The sequence below is a fragment of the Callorhinus ursinus genome, unplaced genomic scaffold (genome assembly GCF_003265705.2).
Source record: "Callorhinus ursinus isolate GAN/ISIS: 27379988/994484 unplaced genomic scaffold, GSC_fseal_2.0 scaffold10, whole genome shotgun sequence".
NCBI classification, from domain to species: Eukaryota; Metazoa; Chordata; class Mammalia; order Carnivora; family Otariidae; genus Callorhinus; species Callorhinus ursinus.
In genome coordinates this window covers 10212793-10236255 of record NW_027397072.1, presented here as the reverse complement: position 1 = coordinate 10236255, position 23463 = coordinate 10212793, and the positions used below count along the sequence as shown (strand labels likewise).

The 23463-nt window shown below is 40.1% G+C and overlaps 1 non-coding gene across 1 annotated transcript; it reads left to right on the top strand.

Moving 5' to 3' along the window:
• The first annotated feature begins 3427 nt into the window (after nucleotides 1-3427).
• Nucleotides 3428-3532, top strand: LOC112821381 (U6 spliceosomal RNA). Its single transcript, XR_003207433.1, has one exon. It is a non-coding gene; the product is annotated as a U6 spliceosomal RNA (small nuclear RNA).
• The last annotated feature ends 19931 nt before the right edge of the window (nucleotides 3533-23463 follow it).

Below are 23463 nucleotides of genomic sequence, written 5' to 3'. Positions count from 1 at the left end.
TTCCCTTCATGAGAAGATGAAACTGATAGTGACAATTTCCTCTTCTCTCTTGGCTATCTAGCTAATCAACCTCATTTCTCAGCCTTCCTTATGGATGTGTAAGGGGATTAAGCAATGTTACTACTTCCAGAACTGAGCCATAAAAACCTAGATACTTCTAAACATAAATTAATCTCTCCATTTCCCATAAGTCTATGGCAGTATGTTTATATCTGTATATACCTGTTTTTTTTTTCTCTTCATTAAACTGTTAGCATAATGAATTCTAAAATAGTAGAGAGAGGGAGATGAATACAGAAGGGTGACTATCACAGATTTGGGAGGCCAGAGAAAGCATTAAGGATATTTATGTCTAACAAATGAAGGTAGAGAAGTTAGCTGAGCATCAGGGTCAGGGGCAAGATGCTATCCAAGCAAAAGGAATAGGGAAGGAGACCCAGAGGCACAAAAAAATCCTGTGTAGCAGACAGTGAGAATCCCCCACCAGTGTATCATTAGTCTTTATAAAGTCAATGTCAAATGTCAAATGCTTCTTCAAGCATCTACCTCTGTATCTCTTTCCTTGAGGCTGTCTTTTGTTGCCTGCACCTGTTCTGCCCCTGTGCAGAAGGCAGGAAGTGCCAAGGAACTGATACTCCTCCCTCACCAGGATTTGGTATATGAATACTCTAAATTGCTTGCCTCCGAGATGGGTTAACTACAATGCTCATGTTCTACACTGGATCCCAAAGTTCCCCAGCCAGATTCAGTTTTAGAAACAACACTGGTGCTGTGCTTAATTAATAACCCAGTCACGACTTCTCTGTCTCCACTATCCACTACCACACTGGTGCATCCTGAGATCAACTCCCAATTACAATACATGCATGTGAAGCCTTTTCTCAGGGTTTGCTTTTGGGGGAAGCAAACTACCACACCATGCCATAGTTGAGGAACTAAGGAAAGACCAAATTGATTGAAACAGGGACTACGTTGACCTTTGAACAAATGGGTGTTAGGGGTACCAACCATTCACCCAATCGAAAATCTACATGTAACTTTTGACTCCCCAGATACGTCACTACTAATAGCCTACTGTTGACAGGAAGCCTTACCTATAATATAAACAGTTGGTTGATACATATTTTGTATGTTATATACTGTATTCTTACAGTAAAGTAAGTTAGAGGGACACCTGGATGGCTCAGTCAGTTAACCATCTGCCTTCAGCTCAGGTTATGATCCCAGGGTCCCGGGATAGAGTCCCGCATCCGGCTCCCTGAGCCTGCTTCTCCCTCAGCCTTCCGCTCCCCCCTGCTTGTGCTCTCTCTCTCTGACAAATAAATAAATAAAATCTTTTTAAAAAGTGAGTTAGAGAGAAAATATTATTAAAGAAAATCATAAGGAAGAGAAAATACATTTATAGCACTGTACTGTATTTAGTGAAAGAAACCTGCATATAAGTGGACCTGAACAGTTCAAACTTGTGTTGTTCAAGAGCCAACTGTATAAGGAAGAGAAATTATAAAAATGCACATGGGAAGGCCACATTCCTACTTTATCTGAAGGGCATTTAAATACCACTGCATGGCTTGCTAACCAATAGTAATATAGTTAGACATTAGATTTGTGTTAGAAAAAGTATCCATCCGGAAGCAAGAGGAAAATGGATCAGTGTGGGGACAGATGGAGCAAAGCCAGGAGAAGAGACAGAAATTTGGAGGTTTTTAAAGAATCAAGATTAAAATATAGCTTGAACTTTGATGACAGACAAGTGGATGGAGAAATAAGAGGACTTGAGAGAGATTTAGGTTCAGGTAGAATCAAATGAGGCAAATCAAATAGACAGGTCTGATAAAATGTGAAGAGCAAGAAAGGGGATTAAAATCAAGGACATTCCTTGGGAGCTGGTTTGAGAAACTGGATGGAAGGTGACAGCTTTTTCTGAAGGAGGAAACCTAAGAGTTAATCAAAATGAACCAAAAGGAGGTAAAAAATGCTCTGTTTGGGGCATGATCAATTTGTGGCACCAGTAAGATAGGTAAATAGATGTATCTAGTAATCAGTAGGATTTATGGATCAGAAATTCAGGAAAATGATCAGAGCTGGAGCTGTAGATTTGAGTATTATTTAAATATGGATGTTAATAGAGGAAGTAAGATGATGATATACAGTGAGAGCTTGCAGAGCAGTGGTTGGTTCTATGCCACGGATGCTGCTCCCTCGAAGACAATTCTTTTTTTGTTTTGTTTTCTTTTTCTGCCTCTCATAACAACAATTAGAAAAGAACTCATGGATTTTATTTAGAGGGCAGAGGTCAACTATGAAAGATATATCGCTAGACAGGTGTTTAGTAATGTAGGTGAAATATCTATGTGTAATTATCTGCATCTAGGACTTAATAATTTTTTTCATATAAATACAAAATTTATTTTGTAAATTTTTCATATGCATTGTATTTTCCAGAAGTAAAACTGTGTGTATTAGAGATTATTTTATGAAGTTTTCTTTGCCTATTTACTAAGAGCTATTCACTATTTTGGAATATAACATAGCAATATAAAATAGCTATACTGGTTATGACATTTATCTTGTATTACAAGGTAATACAATGTATTATATCCATATCTATTTGAAATTTTAGTTTTTGTAAGCGCACATATGAGGTAGATTTGAAACTTAGAAACATTAAAAGTTGTTTCATATTATCACCCACATAATTTCTGCATAGCAGAATGATAAGAAAATGGGAAATTATGACATTGATTTCTTTCATATCTGAACTTCCGATTGTATTTAACTTGAATATGATTCAATTTGAATATGTGTTGCACCCATGACTTCTCTACAGTCTTCTGCACTATTGTTTCTTTTTACACTCTGTTCCTTAGGATGCTGTCTATTGAAGGATATTGTCTCCATGTCATTTTGAGCACTGGAAACTGAATTTTGAGATAAGCAATATATTTTCTATGATATTTTATCACATCCTCCCATGCCATCACAAACATAGAGAATTATGTCAGTACTATCATATTTTCTCATTTTATCTTATTAGACTACCTGTAATTCATATTGGTAGGTTACTTCTACGGAGATTAAGGATATTTCCCTTTTTATTCATACCATTCACAAATCGGTTTGGTTTGTATTTATCTTAACATTGTTAATCTTGTGTCCAACCACACATCTGATTTTCCAGTTCCTATGCTTTTTGGTCATGCTGTCTTCTCATCATCTGAATTATATTAAATTCAAACATTTGCATAGTTGCCACACAGAGTCTAATATCTTCACTTTTTCATGTGCATCACTACTTTTTTTCAAAATCTTAACTGGTCAAACTATAGTCATGTTTCAATGAGCACTTATACAAACACAAAGTTCTTTTCTTTTCACCTAGGCGTTAAGGAACAAAATTCATTTTCACTGATGTAGATATTTTGTAGAGCTTACTTCGACAGCATGTGTAGTAAAATTGGAATGATACAAAGTAGATTACTGTGGCCCCTGGGCAAGGATGACACACACATCCGTGATGTAGATATTTTGTAGAAGTTGTCATGCTTACATGTTTGAACCTTCACTTTCCTGGGAGTATTGTCATTGTCTGAACAAATGATTAATGCCAACCCTAAAATAGAAATATTTTAGTAGAAATATTATTGCAGTGGAATCAAATTTTATTGGTCACTGTTCAAAGAGATAATTGTATTCTGCTGGATCAAACTGCATATTCTAAATGCCATTTCCTATAAAAGCTCAGTAGCTCTTTTTGGTGCTCTGGGTCTTTCTACGCTGTGATTTCAGAGGGCTCCCCCTGGTGGAAGGGCTATTCCTTTCTTCAGGGTCAGAGAAATAAGATCCCATGAAGGAGGACAGCTACATATGAGATGGCACAGATGACAAATTACCACCTAACATTATATTATTTATGCAGGTGTTTTCGGTTTACATCTGTGACCTTCACTTCATAAAATGTATGCATCATGTACACAACATTTTGCAGTGATTTTGAGGAGTCCTGTGACCTCAGGTTATCAAGCCCAATATTTCCTCAAGCTCTGACACTTTATAACTCTATGACTCAAGGTTATTGTCATGCTCTTCCTCCCACTGATCCTCAGAGCAGTGAGACAGAATATTCATATGAACCAATTTGGAAATTTGTCAAAATTCAAACAGACCATTACTGGCAGAGCCTAAAATTGCACAAAGCTTTTTTATTTTCTACCCCCCACTCACTCTAAAAAATTCAGTTCTTTCCACTATGAAGTGCTCCCACAAGCACTGAACCCATGTGTAATGATTAACATGTCTGAGCAAAACCCAGATGTATCATAGTAATATTTTTTCTCATGTATTCTTTTTATTACTTTTTAAAAAAGATTTTATTTACTTATTTGACAGAGAGACAGCGAGAGAGGGAACACAAGCAGGGGGAGTGGGAGAGGGAGAAGTGGGCTTCCCGCCGAGCTGGGAGCCCGATGCGGGGCTCCATCCCAGGACCCCGGGATCATGACCTGAGCCGAAGGCAGACGCTTAGTGACTGAGCCACCCAGGTGCCCCTCTTTTTATTACTTTTGATTACATGCAAAATATGTGAACACTTCATGAATTATCTATTGCTAAACAAATCACTCCCCAGTTAGTGGCTTAAAACAATACTTAATTATTTTGTCATCGGTTCTGCTGTCAGGGAGCTGGGCAGGGCTTAGCTGGGGACCTCTGTTCTGGGGCCTCTCACCAAGCTGCAGTCAAGGCCCATAGCCGTTGCCGGATTCAGCGGGAGCAGGATCGGTTTCCAGCTGACTCCGTGGTTGTTGGCAGGACTCAGTTCCTCTAGGGCTGCGGGCTTGAGGGCCTCAGTTCCATGCTGGCTGTTGAACCAGAGCTGCCTCACTTCCTGGCCAGGTGGCCCTCTGCACCAGAGTCATCACTTGCCGGGGCCAGGGAAGGAAGTCATGAGCTTGTATAACCTGGCCATGGTGTGTCACCTCATCCCTGGGCCGTACTCTCTTCATACACAGCCAGCCATTGCATTCAGCACAGTGTGAGGGGAAGGTGATTACACAAGAGTGTGAACAGCAGGAGCTGGGGATCAATGGGAGCCATGTCAGAGTCTGCCCACCACAAATATACTCGTATTACATGGATTTTTGTAACTCAAATCTCATAAATTCTCTCAAGAGCACCTTGATTGATAAATGCACGTGGTTTGGGGGAGGAATGGTTTACTTATTAATTCAAGTACATATACTTTGTTGGCAAACCCCATGCTAGATGCTCAGAATATGGGAGTGAATACCTGATCCTTGCCTCAAGGGACTCAACTTCTGTCTATGGCAGGAGACAGACACATGAGCAAAGTTGTGAACAGGACTGTAAGGAGGGTGAGTCGTGAGAGGCAGGACCTTTCCATGAAAATATACCCCCTTTGTATGATTTCTCAAAGTTTGTGGCCTGATGTTAGGTGAGTAAGAACATTATTTTACTCTTAAAATTTGTTTTATTCAGTTAACCATCCATGGTCACTCCTTACTCCCTCATGGTGAAATGGGGGCTAATAAAGATGATTATAAAACTATGGTACAAGTCTGAACAGTTGGCACAAAGAAAGGAGTGGTCACATCCATGCTGGAGAGCAGTCAGGAAAGCTCTTCATGGGGAGATGGAGTTAGACTTGAGTCTTAAAAGGCAATATCCCAGTCAGATGGCTCGGTGTATATGGTTGGTGGTGCCATTTAGCAAGGCATGGAATACATGAAAAGAAGCAGGTTTAGATGCAGTATGAAGGATGATCTAGAAATCACATTAGTCAGGGTTTAGATGAAGAAAATAAAATCCATGCTCTCTAGGTAAAGAAAAAAAAACAATATTTAATATAGGTTCTAGCACAGTCCCTAGAAGAGGCTGGCCCTGAGCTGAGGCATCATGGGTCCACTTCCTACATGAGAAAAAGATGTCCTTGATCCTGCCTCTCTGGAAGTGGCACGCATCACTGAATGCAGTGTTTGCTCTGGTCTCACATCTATAACTGTGGTTGTAAGAACGTCTGGAAAATGCAGTCAGTCGATTCTCTAGCCCTGATCAAAGGGCATGGGAATGGTGAAGGCCATCAGTCACATGGTAACATTGAACATTTTCTTTGAAGTGCCTGTGGGATACCCTTCTGGAGAAGCCCAACAAACTTTGGATAGACAGGGCTGAAGTTCAGGGGCAACCTACACGCAAGAGATCTGGTGGTAGCTGAAACTCCAAAAACATGTATCACCCGAAAAGAATGTGAGAACCAACAAAGGCTCCTAACAGCTCTCCGTAGTACTGTATATTCATTTTTAGAAGGAGCCAAGAACATTAGAAACCCTAAGTTGCCAAGAACCAATTAAAGCATCAATTTCACCTTTCGCCTGATATTTGAATTTGTTGGCTCCCTCGCTAAATTAATGAGCAATGACACTGAGCTTAATATCTTTCAAAACTACCCACCCCATTGTCAAACGATGTGTTGTCTCTGATGCTATGTTAGATTCATCCAAAATTATTCTCCCCAAAACCTCCACCCATTCACTTTTTTTTTCAATACCGGGAAGCCTACCAGAATATGTTTGTGCCCCATTTCCTTCAAATATCTATCAAAATTTGTAGGGAATTGATAATATTGTCAGCCTCCTCCTTGGATCGATCGCAAGCTATAAGCTACTTTGAATGCTAGCCAACATTTCTGTTAAGAGACAGTGAAAATCCTAGAGGGCTCCTGGTATTCTCTGGGTCCCCAGGGCTTTGAAGAGATTCCTGAAGTTTGATCACCACCACCCTCACCCCCAGCCTCATGACCCCCTGCACCCACCGGGGCATCTCAGTGACTCCCCACCTCCTTCTGAGTCGGCGGGCCAGGTGCCACCTCTGCTCACCCTGGGGGTTCAGCCATGTAGCCGGTGGGTCTGTACCTTCCCTCCATCACTCTTCTTGCCACACTTCCTCATCTGAAGTGTTTCCTTCCCTGGACAATAGCAGCGGACGGAGAGAAAATCTGATGCCCATAAGTGACTAACCCCAGGGCCATATAAACACAAAGAAATCGATCTAAGGATTCCGTGTTTAATTCCGTTGAATTTTAAAATAGGACTTCGCGGAGACCAGGCACACCTGGGTGCCTGGTGCGGACAGCAAGAAAAGGCAGCTGAAGTCTGGAAAAGAGAACTGACGCTGGACGACATTTGAGTCAAAGGGATGGGTTTGCTAAGGTGATTGTGTAGCGGAGTAAAGCGACCATTTTTTGTTTGTTTTATTTAAGTTCAAGTCGGTTAATTTCAGGGAAGCTAACAGTTTCTAACCTGTTATGTAATATAGGTACTGTGCTAGATCTTTCATTTACTGGTTTTATTTAACACCTACTAGTAAGGTCACTGGTGTTCTCTCTTTATCCTAGACAAGAAAATGAAAGCTCAGAGACGGTGGGTAACATGTCCCTGTATTAATTTCTTCATCCTTTAACAGTGTTCACTTTACCATACTGCCACCGAGAAGCACGGCAGGGTGCAAAATGAAGATCCTTGTCGGTCTGTCCTACCGCTCAGTGGATTAATTTGACCAGATTTAGGTTCCAACGAGAATTCGTAGGATGCTCTTACTTTGTATTTTGTTTTGCTTTATTTCCCCCCGAAAATAGTTTTCCTTTGTCATCGCATCGATAAATCCCCATCCAGAACATCTCTCTCGGGTAGTGTCCCACCTGGCAGATTTTGGTTCCCAGCTTATCTTCCTCCCTATTCGCTCACGTGGCTTTGGGGCTTCGGTGTCAGGCAGGAGCCTAGAAGAGGGTGTGATTGTTTTTGTCAACTTCTGAGATTAACCACATCCTTCATGCCTAGAGCGGGGAGAAGCTTGGGATGTATTAAGTGCCATGTAATAAACCTGTTAAGACACTTAGGATATTGTTTAGGGAATTTGAATTGCAATCTCACTGCTATTGGCTGCTTGTTTATTGGCTTAAAGAATATTATTATTTCAAGAGATCTGGAGTCCAGAAGCCTTGACCCATTTCCTGTTGGTTTTACAGATTCATTTTACAGATGAAATAATTGAGACACTACATGATGGAATAATGAAGTGTCTTTTCCAAAGTCATAGAGAAAATTAGTAAAGTAAAAGAAAATGGGCCATAACTCAGAATTATGAAGTCTTATATCCACTCTCGTCCCCTACCCCCCCCCCCCCCCCCCCCCGCACACACAGATGCCAACTAAACCCTTTTCTTCCTCTCTGAGAGATAACATCCTTCATGGAGATACATTACCCACAGGTCAACATCAGATCAAATGGCCAGAATCTGGTTGGTGCTGGCCATTAAGTGGTGACCTTGGTGCTCTCTCTTAGAGACGAGAATTGCTAGGGGGAGGTTGTAGCATGTACTCATTTTCCTATATCACATACTTCCATCATCTTATTTCTCCGGACCAAATGGGACATTAGACCACTTGGAAAATTTTTACAAATGCATATTGTATCCATGTGTGCAGTAGGAGCCCTGTTTCAAATATGTATATACATTGGCAACCTCTCTTTTTCCTTTCAGGAAGTTGGAAACAGATGTTTCAGCTAAACTAATAACTGGGCTTCTGTATTTGTGTTTGGAATTCAAAGAACTTCTATCCAGTGGGTTAAAGTCAAATTCATATAGTTTGCCTGATGAAGTTGAAAGAATAACATGTTTGATAAATATAGGAATTGTTTTTGTCATTGGAAGATATTCTTGATTTACTTAAAAAGGTGTGTGAAAAACTATGTGTGAACAGGGGCCTGAATTTCACTTTGTCCAATGACTCTAACAAATAACTCCTGCTCTATATCATGAGAACTAATTGACATATCATCTCATACTGCTTACTAATGCTTTACATGTAGCCTATGCCTTATCTGCATAGACAGATGCCAGTCTTCTTAGGCACCAATAAACCATGGTTTAGTCTTTATTTTTTTTTCATAATTTATTCTCCAGGAACTATCAGAGTAAAGAATTCTTTTTAGTGTAAACGTGCACTAAATAGCTAGCTAGCTAGCTAGCTAGAACTAATTGTCTATCTCATTCTAGGGTCTCAGAAAATAAAAATAAATAAGAATTGCTCCTGCCTTCAAGGAGCTCATATTTTCATGGAAGACACATCCATGGATTCAACCAACTGCATACAATATATAAATGCTCACAGTGCCACCTGGTGTGCACAGAGCTTCCTGTTCTCTTCCTCCTTCGCTTCAGTGAGGAGGGCGTGAATGGCCCAGTTTGACAGATGAAGAGATGCAGGATTACAAGTGTGCAGAACCCACCCCGAGTCCCACAGCAAGTAAGCTACAGAGTGCATGGGACTTCAGGCCCTCTGATCTCTTGTCTAGTGCTTGCCAACCCTCTTCATCGGCCTTTGAAGTGTGAGTCATGTGCTAGAGAGCTAGTTGTGCACCAGACCAGAGGGGTGGGGGCACGGTAGAGGGGAGGGACCTCTAGCTGACGAACCTGCTCTACCTTTATATTCTTACCCTCTCATCAGTGGGAGAGGTAGATCTGTGCAGAATCTGTGCTATTATCCAACATCTACACACCAATGAGGACAACAACTCACTCCCTTCCTGGGGCCTCAACTCAGCCTTCCTGCTTATTAGGGGTGTGTGTGTGTGTGTGTGTGTGTGTGTGTGTGTGTGTACGCCTCTGTTTGTTTTTTTTAACAAGTGTGCCTGTAGCATGTTTTCATCTCATAAAATCTTGCTGAAAGCCATTAAACTTACCATTCATTTTTCACCTGACAATTTTATTGGCCGCTATGTTTAATCTAGCATAGGCACTCGTTCATGTTCCCTCGTCTTGACCCAGCCTCTGACTGATCTCAAATAAACTAATTAAATTAGCTTGGCAATCACTGTTTGTAAAGTGTGCTGACACCTTGCTCTTGATACTGGAAGTGGTTATTTGTTTCAGTTGTCCAAATTTAAGCTTAGGCTTCTTTGTCTTTAAACTATAAAGAAGGCCCTTCATGTCTTCATTCATTTATACAAACATCTATTGACCACCTCTGTTTATATCAGACTTCACATTAGAGATTAGAGATGGCGTTATCATTGGGACCCCATTCCCTCCCAGGGAGAGGCAGAATTAGTGTAATACAGAGTGATGAATGTTGTTAGAGAGGTGCACAGACTCTACTCTCAGGGCACAGAGAAGGTAGAAAGAAAATATGCCTGGAAAACCAGATTTCACAGAGGAGATGGTATCTGAGCTAACCTTTTGGAGAGTAACAGGTGAATCAGATGACTGGTGCAGAGGGTGACTTCTCAAGGTCAAGGAGAGCAGAATGTGCAAAGGCACGGAAGCCAGAAAGTGCTGGGTGTGTTAAGGAGCCTGAAAGTGTGGTACTGCCAATGTGAAGGGCCTATAGGGCAAAGCAGAATGAGAAGGGCCTGGAGGCAGAGTTAAGGGGTAGATAAAAGAGTTCGGCAGCCTGAGCAGATGGACCTTTATCCTAAAAACCAGAAGATCTTAAACTTGGGTCCATGTGCTGATGTTAGATGTCCATAAGGCAACTAAAATGTCACTTATTTTCTCTCTATATGCAGTCTGGGGGGAAGAGACAATACTGTGGTGAGCTTTTCAAAGACATTCTTGACCCAACATATTTTGAAACCACTTCTTTAGGCAACAATGTACCATTGTGGATCATTAAGATGAAGGGGAAATGATCAAGTCAGTGCTTTAGAAATTCTTAACAGGCACTGGAGCCATTTGCTCCCATGTAATTAATATGCATAAATGCACTTGTTGTTTTCATGATGTGCAGAAAAATACTCTTTGTGATAAGCTACAGGAACATAAAGATTTTTGACCAGATATGCAGACTCCTTAAATTTTGGCAACTTCTCTGTTTCTTCAGAAATGGGTAATCTGGGAAGGATTGAAAAGGTATTATTTGGAAACAAAGTACTCTATTTGAAAAGACTTGCAACTCTTGCCTATGGGAAGCATGGCCTTTGGGGAAAGGTTGGTCATGTGTGCTTTAGGTCTGTGGGCCACGGCCCTGAATGGAACATTGAATGGCTGACGCATCCACTGGCATTAACCTCTGAATTTCCATATTCATAGCTTCCACAGGATTTTTAAACAAATGCTAATACTTTTATCAAGGACAAAAATGTGAAGCCTGGAGGGCCCCCTGGGAACTTGAGCAGGGGATTTAAACAGGATTTGAACATTGAACTTCTCCCAAATCCACACTGCATGAATTTGCAAATTCTCCAGTGTTAGGGAAACTGTGATTATGTGTTAGCAATAATTACAGTGTTCATCAAGAAATAAACACTATTTTTTTTCCTGCTGAATGAAGCAAAATATCCAATGGAGTTCCTGGTACGTGAACTTGGTTCAGAGAGAAGGCAGTGGTTGTGCAGTTTTCCAAGGACACATTTCATATAAAGAAGGAGGAGCGAGGGTACAGTGATGGGATCTCTGGAACAGAAAGAACCTCTTCAGAGCCCTGATCGGTATCTACCATAGTTAGGCATGGAGGTCTAGGAGTTTATTAGTGGATGGTACAAGTTAAATGGCAGGCAGATAAATGGACAAGTTGGAATAAGAACAGCGATGGACAAAGGAACTCAATCAGGGCTTATAAAGTGCAAGTGCTTTTCTAAGTATGATCCCATGTAAACCTCACAACAACCCTGTAAGACTATTATTATATTTAGCATCTTTATAAAGATTTTTTTTTAAAGACATAATCTTGGTAAATGGCTGGCTTAGATGAATGAGTGATGAAACTGGTAGTCTGTGTATTAGTTATGCCGGCTATTATAACACAAATCCCCAAATTTCAATGACATCGCAGTTAATTTTCCCTCCTGAACAGTCCAAAATGGGTGTTTCTGGTGGCCAGAGAATCCTCATTTTCTTAATTCTGAGGTTTAGCCCTTTCTTGCTTGTGGCTGATCCATCCCTCATGCCTGTGGAGGCCCCTGGTTCTAACCAGGGGAGGGGGAGATGGAGAAAGCTTACCCACCTTGCAGTATTCCAGTGCTTACAACTAGTCACATCGTGTCAGGTGGAGGCAAGATAGGTTCAAAATGTAGTTCCAGGCTGAGTGTCAACTTCCCAGATACAACTGTATATATGGAAAGGTAGCTCAAATTTTTGATAGACAACTAGCTGTCTCTGTCAGAGATTCCATCCGAGGTCTATTTATAGTGTTAGTGGTTCTCAACCCTGTCAGATCCAAATGTCCCTGTTTTATAACAAATAGTTGAATGCTCTCTCTACCATCTGGAAATAAATTCGTAAGTTACATAACCTACCTACACACAAATTTTCAAAAAGCAAATAGAATTCTTTCATGTAACCAAGTGGAGAAATAAAAGAAACCTATAATAAGATAGTAGATATTTCAAGATGTAAATACTGAGAAACAACTACCCTAAGAGGCAATGTATTGATTGCTTGTGTATATTATGTAGAAAGACTGCATGTGTGATAGCTACATACTTCTGTGTTTTGTATTAGACATTAAAATTTTATTAGCAGAGATTTTGGGTTATGTGGTTTTCAGTATAGTAAACAAGTCTTAGTAAACTTCCAAAGAAAAGAATTTACAATCTCCCCCCCCTCAATATATACAAGAAATGCATTATATATTGCCTATTAACATCATGAAAAATTACCTTGCATTTATATGTAAAATTATAAGTAGTTTTTTGCTTGTTTGTTTGTTTTTACCTACATGAATACCCAAAATCCAGTCATTGGTCAGGACCATCCTTCACATTAAAGAACATCTGGCTATCCTGTTTGGTCCACTAAATTCAAGGAAAGTTTCCTCAGTTATTATGACAACAGAAGCATCCCCCGAAATTTACAAAATGCCCCTTGGGACCGATAACTCCTCTTTATCAAAAACCACTCCAATAAGTCATATTGCCTCCTTGAATTTAAATTTTTATATAAACTCTTTAAATTTTGAATATAGTTCTAGAATTACAGAAAAATCATAAAGAGTGTACAGAAGGTTTCCATATACTCACATCCAGTTCCCTCGGTTATTAACATCTTATATCCATGTGGTATATTTGTCATAATTATGAACAAACATTACTATTTTATTATAAACTCAAGTCCAACTTTCTTCAGTTTTCCTTTGTTTTTACCTATTTTTTTTTTCTTTCCTAAGATCCCATCCAAGATATCACAGGGCATTTAGTTGTCATGTCTGCTTAGGTTCCTCTTGGCTATGACAGTTTCTCAGACTTTCCTTATTTTTGATAATCTTGACAGTTTTGAGGCGTGCTAGTCAGGTATTTTGTAAAACATTCCTCAGCTGGGACTTGTCTGATTTTTTCCCCATTATCAGACTGGGGTGATGAGATTTAGAGAGGAAGGCGACAGAGATCAAGTGCCATTTTCATTACATCATGTCAAGGACACATTCTGTCAACATGACTCATCATTGTCCATGTTGACCTTGATCATCCAGTTGAATTAGTGTTGTCAGGTTTCTCCACTTAAAAGTGATCTCCCTCTTTTTCTGTTCTGTATTCTGCAAGGATGTCACTATGTGCAGTCCATACTTAGGAGCAGGGAGGTGTGTTCTACCTCCCTGAGGGAAAGAGTATGGACATAAATTATGTCCAAGAGATTTGTCTCTTCTTCATGATTTTAATTTAGTCAATCACTTATTTATATTTATTTACATGGGTATACATCCATGAGTATGTACTGATATAAATAAATTTTACAATTAAGACTAATTAAAATATAAATAATAAAGTAAATATAAGTAAGAAGTTAATAACAAATTCATTTAAAATCAGGAGGAGAGACAGTTTGGTTTATGGAATACTACTTTATTTTGGTTCTCAAATTGTTCCAGCTTTGGCATTGGTGCTTACAGTTGGGTTTTATGGCTCTTTGACACACCCTCAACCACCACCACCACCTTCTTCTTCTCCTCCTCTTCCTCCTTCACCTCCTCCTTTTTCCTCATCATAGCCCTTCCTTACTTGCTAACACCACGGGATGTTCTAGGCTCATTCAGTGCTAGCATATATGTACAGTGGCATCAGAGTTGTTCATCTGTACCCTCATGGGAAACAGTTTTATCCACTAGAACACAGTGCTTTTACATAGTTCCCTGTGCTTTCAGCCTTACAGACGCCACTCATCTCCAAAGTGCCAGGGCCACACATTTCCCCAACCCCTTCAGTGAGGTTATTTCATTCACTTGTAATATAGTTACATTACTTTACCAAAGTTAATATTCCATCCCTGGATCCCTCATTCTGCTCAGTATTTTTTTTTTAATTTGTTTACATGAAAGTCCACTCTTTGTGCTACAAATTTCAATAGCTTTTGACAGTGCATCTTATCTACCATTAGCGTATCATGCAGCAGAGTTTTGCCCCCCTGAGAAATTTTCCTGTGCTTCACCTTTCAACTTGGAAACCACTGGTCTTTTCACTGTCCCTAGAGGTCTCCTTTTCCAGACTGTCAAATAAATGGAATTATACACTCTGTGGCTTTTCAGATTGGTTTCTTTACTTAGCAGTATGCATTTAAGACTCCTTTATATCTTTGTGTGGCTGGATAGTTTATTCCTTTTTACAACTGACTAGTATTCTGTGTATGGATGAACCACTACTTATTTATACACTTTCCTACTGAGGGACATGCTGGTTGTTTCTAGTTTTTGATGATTATTGACAAAGCTGCTATAAACATTCATGTGCAGGCTTTTGTGTCAATGTAAGTTTTTAAATCAGTTGGGTAAATACCTAGGAGTGCAATTGTTTTTTTTCTGTATGGTAGAATCATGGTTAGCTCCCAGAAGCCTATGACAGACCATCTTCCAAAGTGACTGTGTCATTTTGCATCCCCACTAACCATGAATGAGTTATGCAATCATGATTATGTCTTATGGTTTGTGTTTCTCAATTGAGGCATGGGTAGCACTGGAGTGGGAATTCTTTGTTTTTCAAGACTGTCTTGCACATTACAGGAGGGTTAGCATTTGTGGACTCCTGGTGCTAAATGCTGGTAATATATGTCCTCAATCAGTGGTACAGCCAAAAAGCATCCTCACACAACTCTAACATCCTCAGGCAAAGGGGAAGTGTAACATCCCATGCTAAAAACTATTGATCTCTCTGAAAAGCTTATATGAAACTTAAAAGCTGATGTTATAATAAAATCATAAAGGTTGCCAAATTATCCCACCAATTAAAAAAAAAGTGTGCAAAATATCTTTTAAAAGCTAGAGAGAAAGATACCAACATGTCAAGGATAATCAGCTCTAAATGTTGGAACTATGAGCAATCTTTACCCTTATTTACCTCCTTTTTAGGTCTTGGTGTGACTAGTATGCAGTACTCTTCTAAGATAAAAATATGCAAACATTGTTCAAAAATCATGATATGATTAATAAGTAAGTTTATTATATTGAGTGAATGGTAAGTAGCTTTTTCTATGACAGATAGGTTATTTCTTAATTATACTTCCATTCTTTCCTGAACCCAGGCCAATGTGCTTCTCACACACTCCCTTTGATTGAAAATAGTGACAAGACAAAAATGAAAGACAAGGAAAATGATAGAAAACAACCAGAAGGTTGTTTTTTCCTCCCCCATGTTCTGTGTGTGCGTGTTTCCAAATGGATTCTGCAAGGATAACAGACCATCTCAACTGCACCTTTCCTTCTCCAAGTGTTTTGGAGTCTCCAATTGCAATTTACAGTGTCAGCGTTTTCTATTTAAGATATAGATGTTTTTTCACATTGTATTTCAGAGAAAGAGGGAGAAAAAGAGCAAAGCTAACAATATAATGCATGTTGAGAGGAGAAGGCTCTTTAAAACTGTTTTAACGTCTTATAAGACAGGCAATTTTAGCATAAAACATTTTGCCTGGCAACCGTTACCAGTGGATTCTAAGTGTTAAGGGAGATTACATAGAATATCATATCTTGGCTATTTTCCACTCACTGATGAAAACTAGTGGGACACATTTACAAGAGCAAAATGATGTCTATAGGTACTGCTAAGAACATTTTCAGCTGAGTTTGGAAAAAGAATGGACTTTTGTGCCAGGCAGATCTAGGTTATAAATACTCCTCTACTGCTTTCTAGCTCCATGACCTGACAAGAGACTCAATCTCACCAGGCCTCAATTTCCTTATCTTCAAATGAGGATTGTGACTGTGTTATTGAGAAAATTAAATACATAAGGTTCCCAGCACCCTTGTAGACATTAGCTTTGTCTTCTTAATATATTTCTGGGACCTGGAATTGAGAGAGGAAATTAATTTCACTCAGCATCAGATCAATGTTCGTTGCTGCTTTGGAAATTGGCTTTTTAGGAACTGAATCTTTTCTTACTCTACGGGAGAAAATGAATTCTATTCCATGCACTTTACATGTATATCTGTTATCTATTGCTCTATAACTAATCACCCTGAATCTTCATGGCTAACAACAATTATTTCTGATGATTCTGTGGGTCAGCTGGATGGTTCTTGTGTCCTTGCCTGGCCTTTGTCTTGTGTGTGCACTGAGGCAGAGGTTCAGCTGGGGCAGAAATATTCAAAATGGCCTCATTTACAGGTCTGGCAGCTCATGTTGGTGGTTCGCCGAGCACCCTGTACTCTTTATTTGGCTTCTCATCCTCCAGTAGACTAGACTGAGCTTGTTTATGTGATGGCAGAGATGTTCCAAGAGGCAAGTACGGAAGCTATAACATCACTTTTGGCCCATTCTATTACCAAAAAAAAAGGCATGGGGTAGCTCAGATTCCAGGGGTGGGGAAAGAGGTGCCATCTCTTTATAAATGGAGCTGCAAATACTGCGGCCACATTTTTTTTCAATCTACCACAACATGTTCCTGGACTTTTAATAATTATCACAAATGCTTTGCGACATGGACAGTATGATTCACATCAATGAAATATTAGGTAACACATTTCGAAAGAAGTGATGCATGGTAGTTAAATGTGAAATTTCTGGACTCAAACTGCCTTGGTTAGAATTCAAGCTCCCTCCATTCCCACTCAAAGTAAATTGTGTGACCTTGGGAGAGTCACTTGATATGTTAATTTCCTATTGCTGTTCTAACAAATTACCAAGAACTTAGTGGCTCAAACAACACAAATTACTTCTCTGATAGTCTTGGTGGTCAGAAGTCCAAAATCAGCATGAGTGGGCTAAATTCAAAGTGTCAGCACCTTCGGGAGGATCGGGGGCGATCTTCCCCTTTGCCTTTTCTAGCTGCTGGAAACTGCCCGCACTCCTTAGGCCACGGTCCTACCCCACTCAGCCCTGTACCCCCATCTGGAATACATCCAACCCCGGTCCTCCTGCTCCCCTCCTGAAGGATCCTTGTGATTAGATATGACCCACCTGGCTAATCTAAAACAACCTCTCCATCTCAAGACACTTAATTTAATCACATCGACAAAGTCCCTTTTGCCAGGCAAGGAAACATATTTGCAGGTTCCAAGGATCAGGATGTGGACATCTTTGTTTCACGGGGGTGGGGGAGTGGGGAGGTGGGGAGGTGTGTTATTCATACCACAACCCTTGGGCAAGTTGAATTCTGTGCCTCAGTTTTCTTACCTGTTAATGGGGGTAATGTAGCTACTTCACAGCTTTGTTCTGAAGATCCTATGTGTTAAATATGTATGGTATTTACCATAGTGCCTGGCACCAAGTGAGCCCCTTGTAAGTAGTAGCTATTATGATTCGCACTACTATTACTGTTTCCCTGAGCTTACTCAATGGGGAGCCAACACCCAACCTCAGTGTCCTGGCTGCCCATGGATTCTGAACGAATCGCTCATTTTGATACTAAGTCACCGATTCATTTAGGCACAGCGAACACACTGACTATCCAGAAACAGTGTCTGGTAGCAAGCTGGTAGAAATAGTTCAAATGTAGAAAAGGGAGTCAAAATGAACTTTAAAAAACCATATACTACGAAAAGAAAAACGTTTTATACTCAATAAAATATTTTGTGAGGGCTTCCTAGGTGCCACTGTGCTGATATGCTGAGTACTTTCTTACTTGTCCTGTAATGTTCTCAAAGTCCTTCATTAGTGGTGACTTCCTCATCAGGGTACACATTGTTTTCATCTTCCAAATGAGAAAACAAAAACTCAGAGTGGTTGAGGATACTGAGGTCCCGAAGCAGTTTAAGTCAGTCCCATTATGAAAATCCTGTTCTCGTCCAATCCAGCTGGGCTGTAATAAAAGGAATTTTTATTAAATGACTATAAGTGCATATTGCAGTTTGCATTTGCATCTGAGACATTGCTCGGCTTTCCCAAATAAATAAAATAGAGGAGGAGAAATCTAAGATATGAATCTTTTAGGCACAAAGTCTTCCTGGCACAGATGGGAGGCAGCCTGAAAAGGCATTCCTATAAAAGCTCACAAAATACTTAGGCAAATCTTAAAGTTAAACAAGGCACTTAGTCCAAGCCACTTAATTGCATCTCAGAAAAGTGAGCAGAAAGAAAGGGTTTATTGATGGGGATGGGGAAAGTGGGGGTGGATGGAAACAGATTTTCCCCAAAGTGGGCCACTCCCAGCCTGGGTGGTCCTCACAAACTCAGATCCTGACTCAGGGCTTGGGCTCCAATGCTGTTGCTTACAGGATCTTTTGGGGTTTGGAGGTGAAAGAAGGGAAATGAAGAGTGAGTCCAGAAGATATTAGGAGACTGGCTGAGAAAGATAAATAGTGGGAACAAGTCATATATTAGTTATTTGTAAAATATTCACAGAAACCAAAGGAGGTGGAAATTCAAGAAAAAACAGCAGATGACGCACCAAATTAGGCCTTTAATAGTTTAATTTATCTAACGAGGTTGAGAGTTAAGTAGTATCCCCATCTTACAGATAAAAAAGTTGAGTCTAATTAAATTTGCCAACATCACAAAGCTGCTATGTGGCAGAACTAGGAATAGAATCTAGGTCTCATTACTCTAAATCCAATATAGTTCCAAAAATATCGAATATAGGTGCTTGCCTCCCAAATGTTCACCCAAATGTTTTTCTTACTATTGCAACATCTGGAGGTGTTGTAGCAATCAGGGTGTCTGCAGAAAACAGGCTCAAAGGCGCAAGCAAAGGCTGTTTAATGAAAGGTTTATGTATAGAGGTGTGAACAGCATTCAGAGCACTAATAAGGCATGAGCACAGTCTTCACCCTCGCTGGGAGCAGATACGGTCTCTAGCCCTGGAAGGACAAGCGGAGGAAGCTAAGTTACAGAACCCAAGATGGCTGGAGCCATGGGAGAGGGGCTGCCCAGCAAGAGCTGTGTGTTGGTAGAGATTACTTTCCAGCCACCAGCCTGATGGGGACAGGAGACGTGAGGATAAACCCTCAGACCTCTCATCTATATGCTGCCAGGTTCTCTGGTTCCTGCAGCCGACCTAGAGTTAGAAGTCAAAGGAACTGAAGGTGCAGAATCTAAGTCAGTGTCCTGGGGCACAGTGAGAAAAGAGACCATATCTAGAAGAATCAACAGAGAGCATCCAGTTCATGTGCTTCTCATTGGAACTTCCAGCTGCCCAATCTAGGAGGATAAGTCAAATTCCATTTTGTCCACTTTCTGACAGTCTTTTTTTTTTTTTTTAAACCTATGAGCCCATCGATGATTGATAAGCTAGGTCTGAATCAATTGCCAAACAAGTTTTCTGGGAAAAACTGGAGAAGTTTTCTGGGAAGTGTGGTGATAGCTGTTTTGAGGAACTGGAAAACTATATGGCCGATTTTGCCGTGTGGAAGGTAACGGGGTTGAGGAGAGAGCAGAAAATGTCCTGACTGTGTCCAGAGGATCCCACTGAGGGATGGCAAACCTAAGGTTCTGCTCTTTCCAAACAGCACTTGACAACAGGGTAACCATGCATTAGGCACTAGATGGAAAAGGCTGGAAGGTAAACAGTAGAGATGGGATCAAGGAGGAAAACTGGGTGAAGAATAGTAAGTGGGAAATTAATGCATCGGGTGGTTTATACAGTAAGTTCTAGGAACTCAGGGCACAACAGCTGGTATATTACTGTTCCTGGACATTTCAGAAAGTAAGTGTGGGTCCCCCAGGTCACACTTCAATGCTCAGATTACATTTGGCCTTCTAAAAGTGATCTTCTTTAATGAGACAAGTTGCACATTCCACAGCATTTGACATGGGTCTCAGCCACAATGTTCATTTCTTTTCCTAGTACTGTTAGCATATGACAGCATTCACTTCATCCCATCCTCTTGAGATCCTACCTGAGTGGTCTTTCTGCTTTGCAAACCCGGGACCAACTCTTCGAAACTCTTCAGGACACCTCAATTTCTCTAGGGCACAGCCCGTGTTCTTAGCAGGGAATTTAAGGCCCACTTAGAATCTGGTTACCTCTAGTTTCCCCCAGACTTACCATGTTAGCCCTTCTTGTATTTTGAAACTCTAGTGCCCTCTGTTTGGGAAAGCCCTTTAATATAAGGCTCTCCTTCCGGCTCTAATTCTCTCACAGTTCTACAATGGTCACAGTATGCCAGGAGACTCAGACGCTCCTGGGCTAATATGTTCTGGAGAGGTAATTTCTTAGTTATGCGACACTGCTCGTGAACGGCATAGTAGTACCTCAAGCCAAGGTGTCCTGACTCAGTTTAGTGCTCTGTATATCTCTAGATGGTCTTTTGGCTTTAAGGTTTTGAGTTCTAACGTTTAAAGTTCTAAATTTTCGCACTTACAGAATTCATTTGCAAGTTAACTTACTGAGAGTCTTAAAACTACATGGGAAATCGTAAGATTCCAGATTAAATATCTAAAAATTCTACTTCATTTCACGCTTCCTCACGTAAGGATGTGTGGCTGGAATGCTATTTGGGATGCGCAGGTATTTTCCTAATGCTCTGTTCCATTTTGCTGATGCTGCTACTGCTACTGCTGTATCTTCTTCCCCTCCCCTCCTCCACCCCTCCCCCTCTCCCTCCCCCACCCTCTCCCCTCCCTTTCCCCCTCCTCCTCCTTCTTTTTCTTCTTCTTTTTCTTCTTCTTCTTCTTCTTCTTCTTCTTCTTCTTCTTCTTCTTCTTCTTCTTCTTTCTTCTTCTTCTTCTTCTTCTTCTCTTCTTCTTCAGTTGTTTTGGTTATTCCCTTGGGCAACCTTATTTTTGCAGCTGGGGATAAACCTGGCATTCTATTCAACCTTAATTTCAAGGGGAACCTGAGAATGTCCTGGTAGGGTGGTCTTTGAACATTATTAATATCCTAGAAAAATAGAATAGGTGTCATGTATTTTGTTAAATTCTGTTTGCACACAAACAATAAAAAAATGAGTAAATGACAATCTTAGAATTGCACATGGATTGATGCAGTAACATGATTTAAATACCACCTTTCAGGAATAGAGTAAGAGATTAAAGAAATATAAATCCTCATATTTTTATAATAAACATGGTTTAGATACTGGTTGCACAACAACAATGCCAATTATCTGTGTAATTCAGGAAAAAGATATTTACCCAGATATTTTGCCTAGTCTATGGTAGCACCTTGTCAATTTGGTGAAACAGCAATTTTAAAGAAATGTAAAACAAGGTGTTTTGACGGTTTTTCTTGTTAATTCAGGCCAAATTGTTAATCTAGAAACACAGCTAAATGTCTAAAGTGAAGTAAACTATACTCTATGGATTCTACACTTGAAGTAAAACATGTAATATGATCCTTGTCTACAAATAACTGAAGGGATATTGGCTAGAAAAGAGCTAGCATATTCCCTTTGGTCCTGGAAGTTGGGACCACCACTAACAGGTAAATGTAACGTGCCATCGGATTTTAGGTCCAGTTAAGTAAGAACAATCTAAGGGAATTGTTAAAAGCAGAACTGGCTACCTCTGGAAGCAGCAAGTTTCCTAGTATAGGAAGTATTAAAACAAAATACAGATATATCTCTTTACATCATTTACACAATTTTAGTTTTGGAGACAGGGATTGAGCTGCCTGAAAAAAAAAAAGTATTAATCTCCGCTCATTTTCCTCTTTGCTGTGTTCCAATTATATGATTCAGCTCTTGTGTATTAACAAGGAAAGAAGAAAGAAAAAGAAAGAAAGAAAGAAGAAAGAAAGAAAGAAAGAAAGAGAGAGAGAGAGAGAGAGAGAGAAAGAAAGAACGAAAGAAAGAAAGAAAGAAAGAAAGAAAAAGAAAGAGAGAGAGAATATACATATATATCCCTGAACACAGAGGAAACCAATTCAACTGTACTCAGAGTGGGAAGGAAACAGACATGATGATCTCATTGTTGTATTTCTAGGAAAGATGAGTCATACAGTCTGCTCAAATTCAGAGTAGCTAGAGGGAAGCTGGACATCAATGATGCTTTCTTCCTCTTTAATAGGGAACAGAGTCTCATATTTCTTTTAAAATAGAAGGGAAGAAAGAACTAGACATTGGCCTAAATCAAGGAAATCTCACTAGAATGTTCTGTAAAATATGACTATAAATAAATCAGATTCAGCTTGAAATTAATTGAGGGTGGGGGTGGGAAGGAGGGATCATATAAACCATCCAAACTCTAGCTCTCCTATTTCTAACTCCCACCAGCCATCATCCCCAAGATCAATTTCAATTTCCCTTTGATTTACTTGCCAGGACAAAGCACCAGTTCAGAGAGGTGAGAGGTTAGAAAGGAGAAGAGCAAGCCAGAGGCATTCACCAGGGCGTCAGCCCCTACCAAGACACTGAGCAGGGAGCACATAGTTCTTTCCAGGAGAAACTTCTGTCACATGGGCAGTAGAGTATGGCTGCCAGTGCTCTGGAAGGTTATTTTCTTCTAAATTGCCCCAAAGTATATGCCATGTTTTATGATCCTATAAACCAGCATTTATTAAAAGTCTACCATGGAGCAGGCACTGTGAAGCAAATTTGTATATATAAAATGGCCATGCTTCTCTACTGGCATCGAATTCCTAACACTGGAGAGGATTCTTTTGTTGCTCATACACTGGCCTCACCCTTTCTAAAAAGTAGGAGACATTCTCTCTAGGAGAGGGAAGAAGAGGTGGGGTACTGACGTTTTGGGAACATGGGAAGATGGGAGCTACTTAACCAATGCTCCATTTCTTCAGCATTTTTATAACCATAGAACAGCTTGCAAGTGCATTTTAGATCCTTCTCGTTTGCCTTAATACCATACTTGTAATAAAAGTTTAAAATTAGAAACAAAAACTTAGTGTTCAAAAACAGCATCCGTATGATTCCACTGAAGTCTTAGTAAATACTAAGTAGATCAGTAAAATTTTAGAGTTCTTAAACGGGTTCTAATCTGGGTTGATGCTCTCATTTATTGAGATGGGAAACTCAAACCTTGCAAGGACCTGCAGTTGGATAATGAGGTAGAAAGTGGAGGTACTGACAGTGTACAATGTGCAAGATGGCTTCATTATATTACCCCATTTAATGTTTTAAAATTAGTTTTATT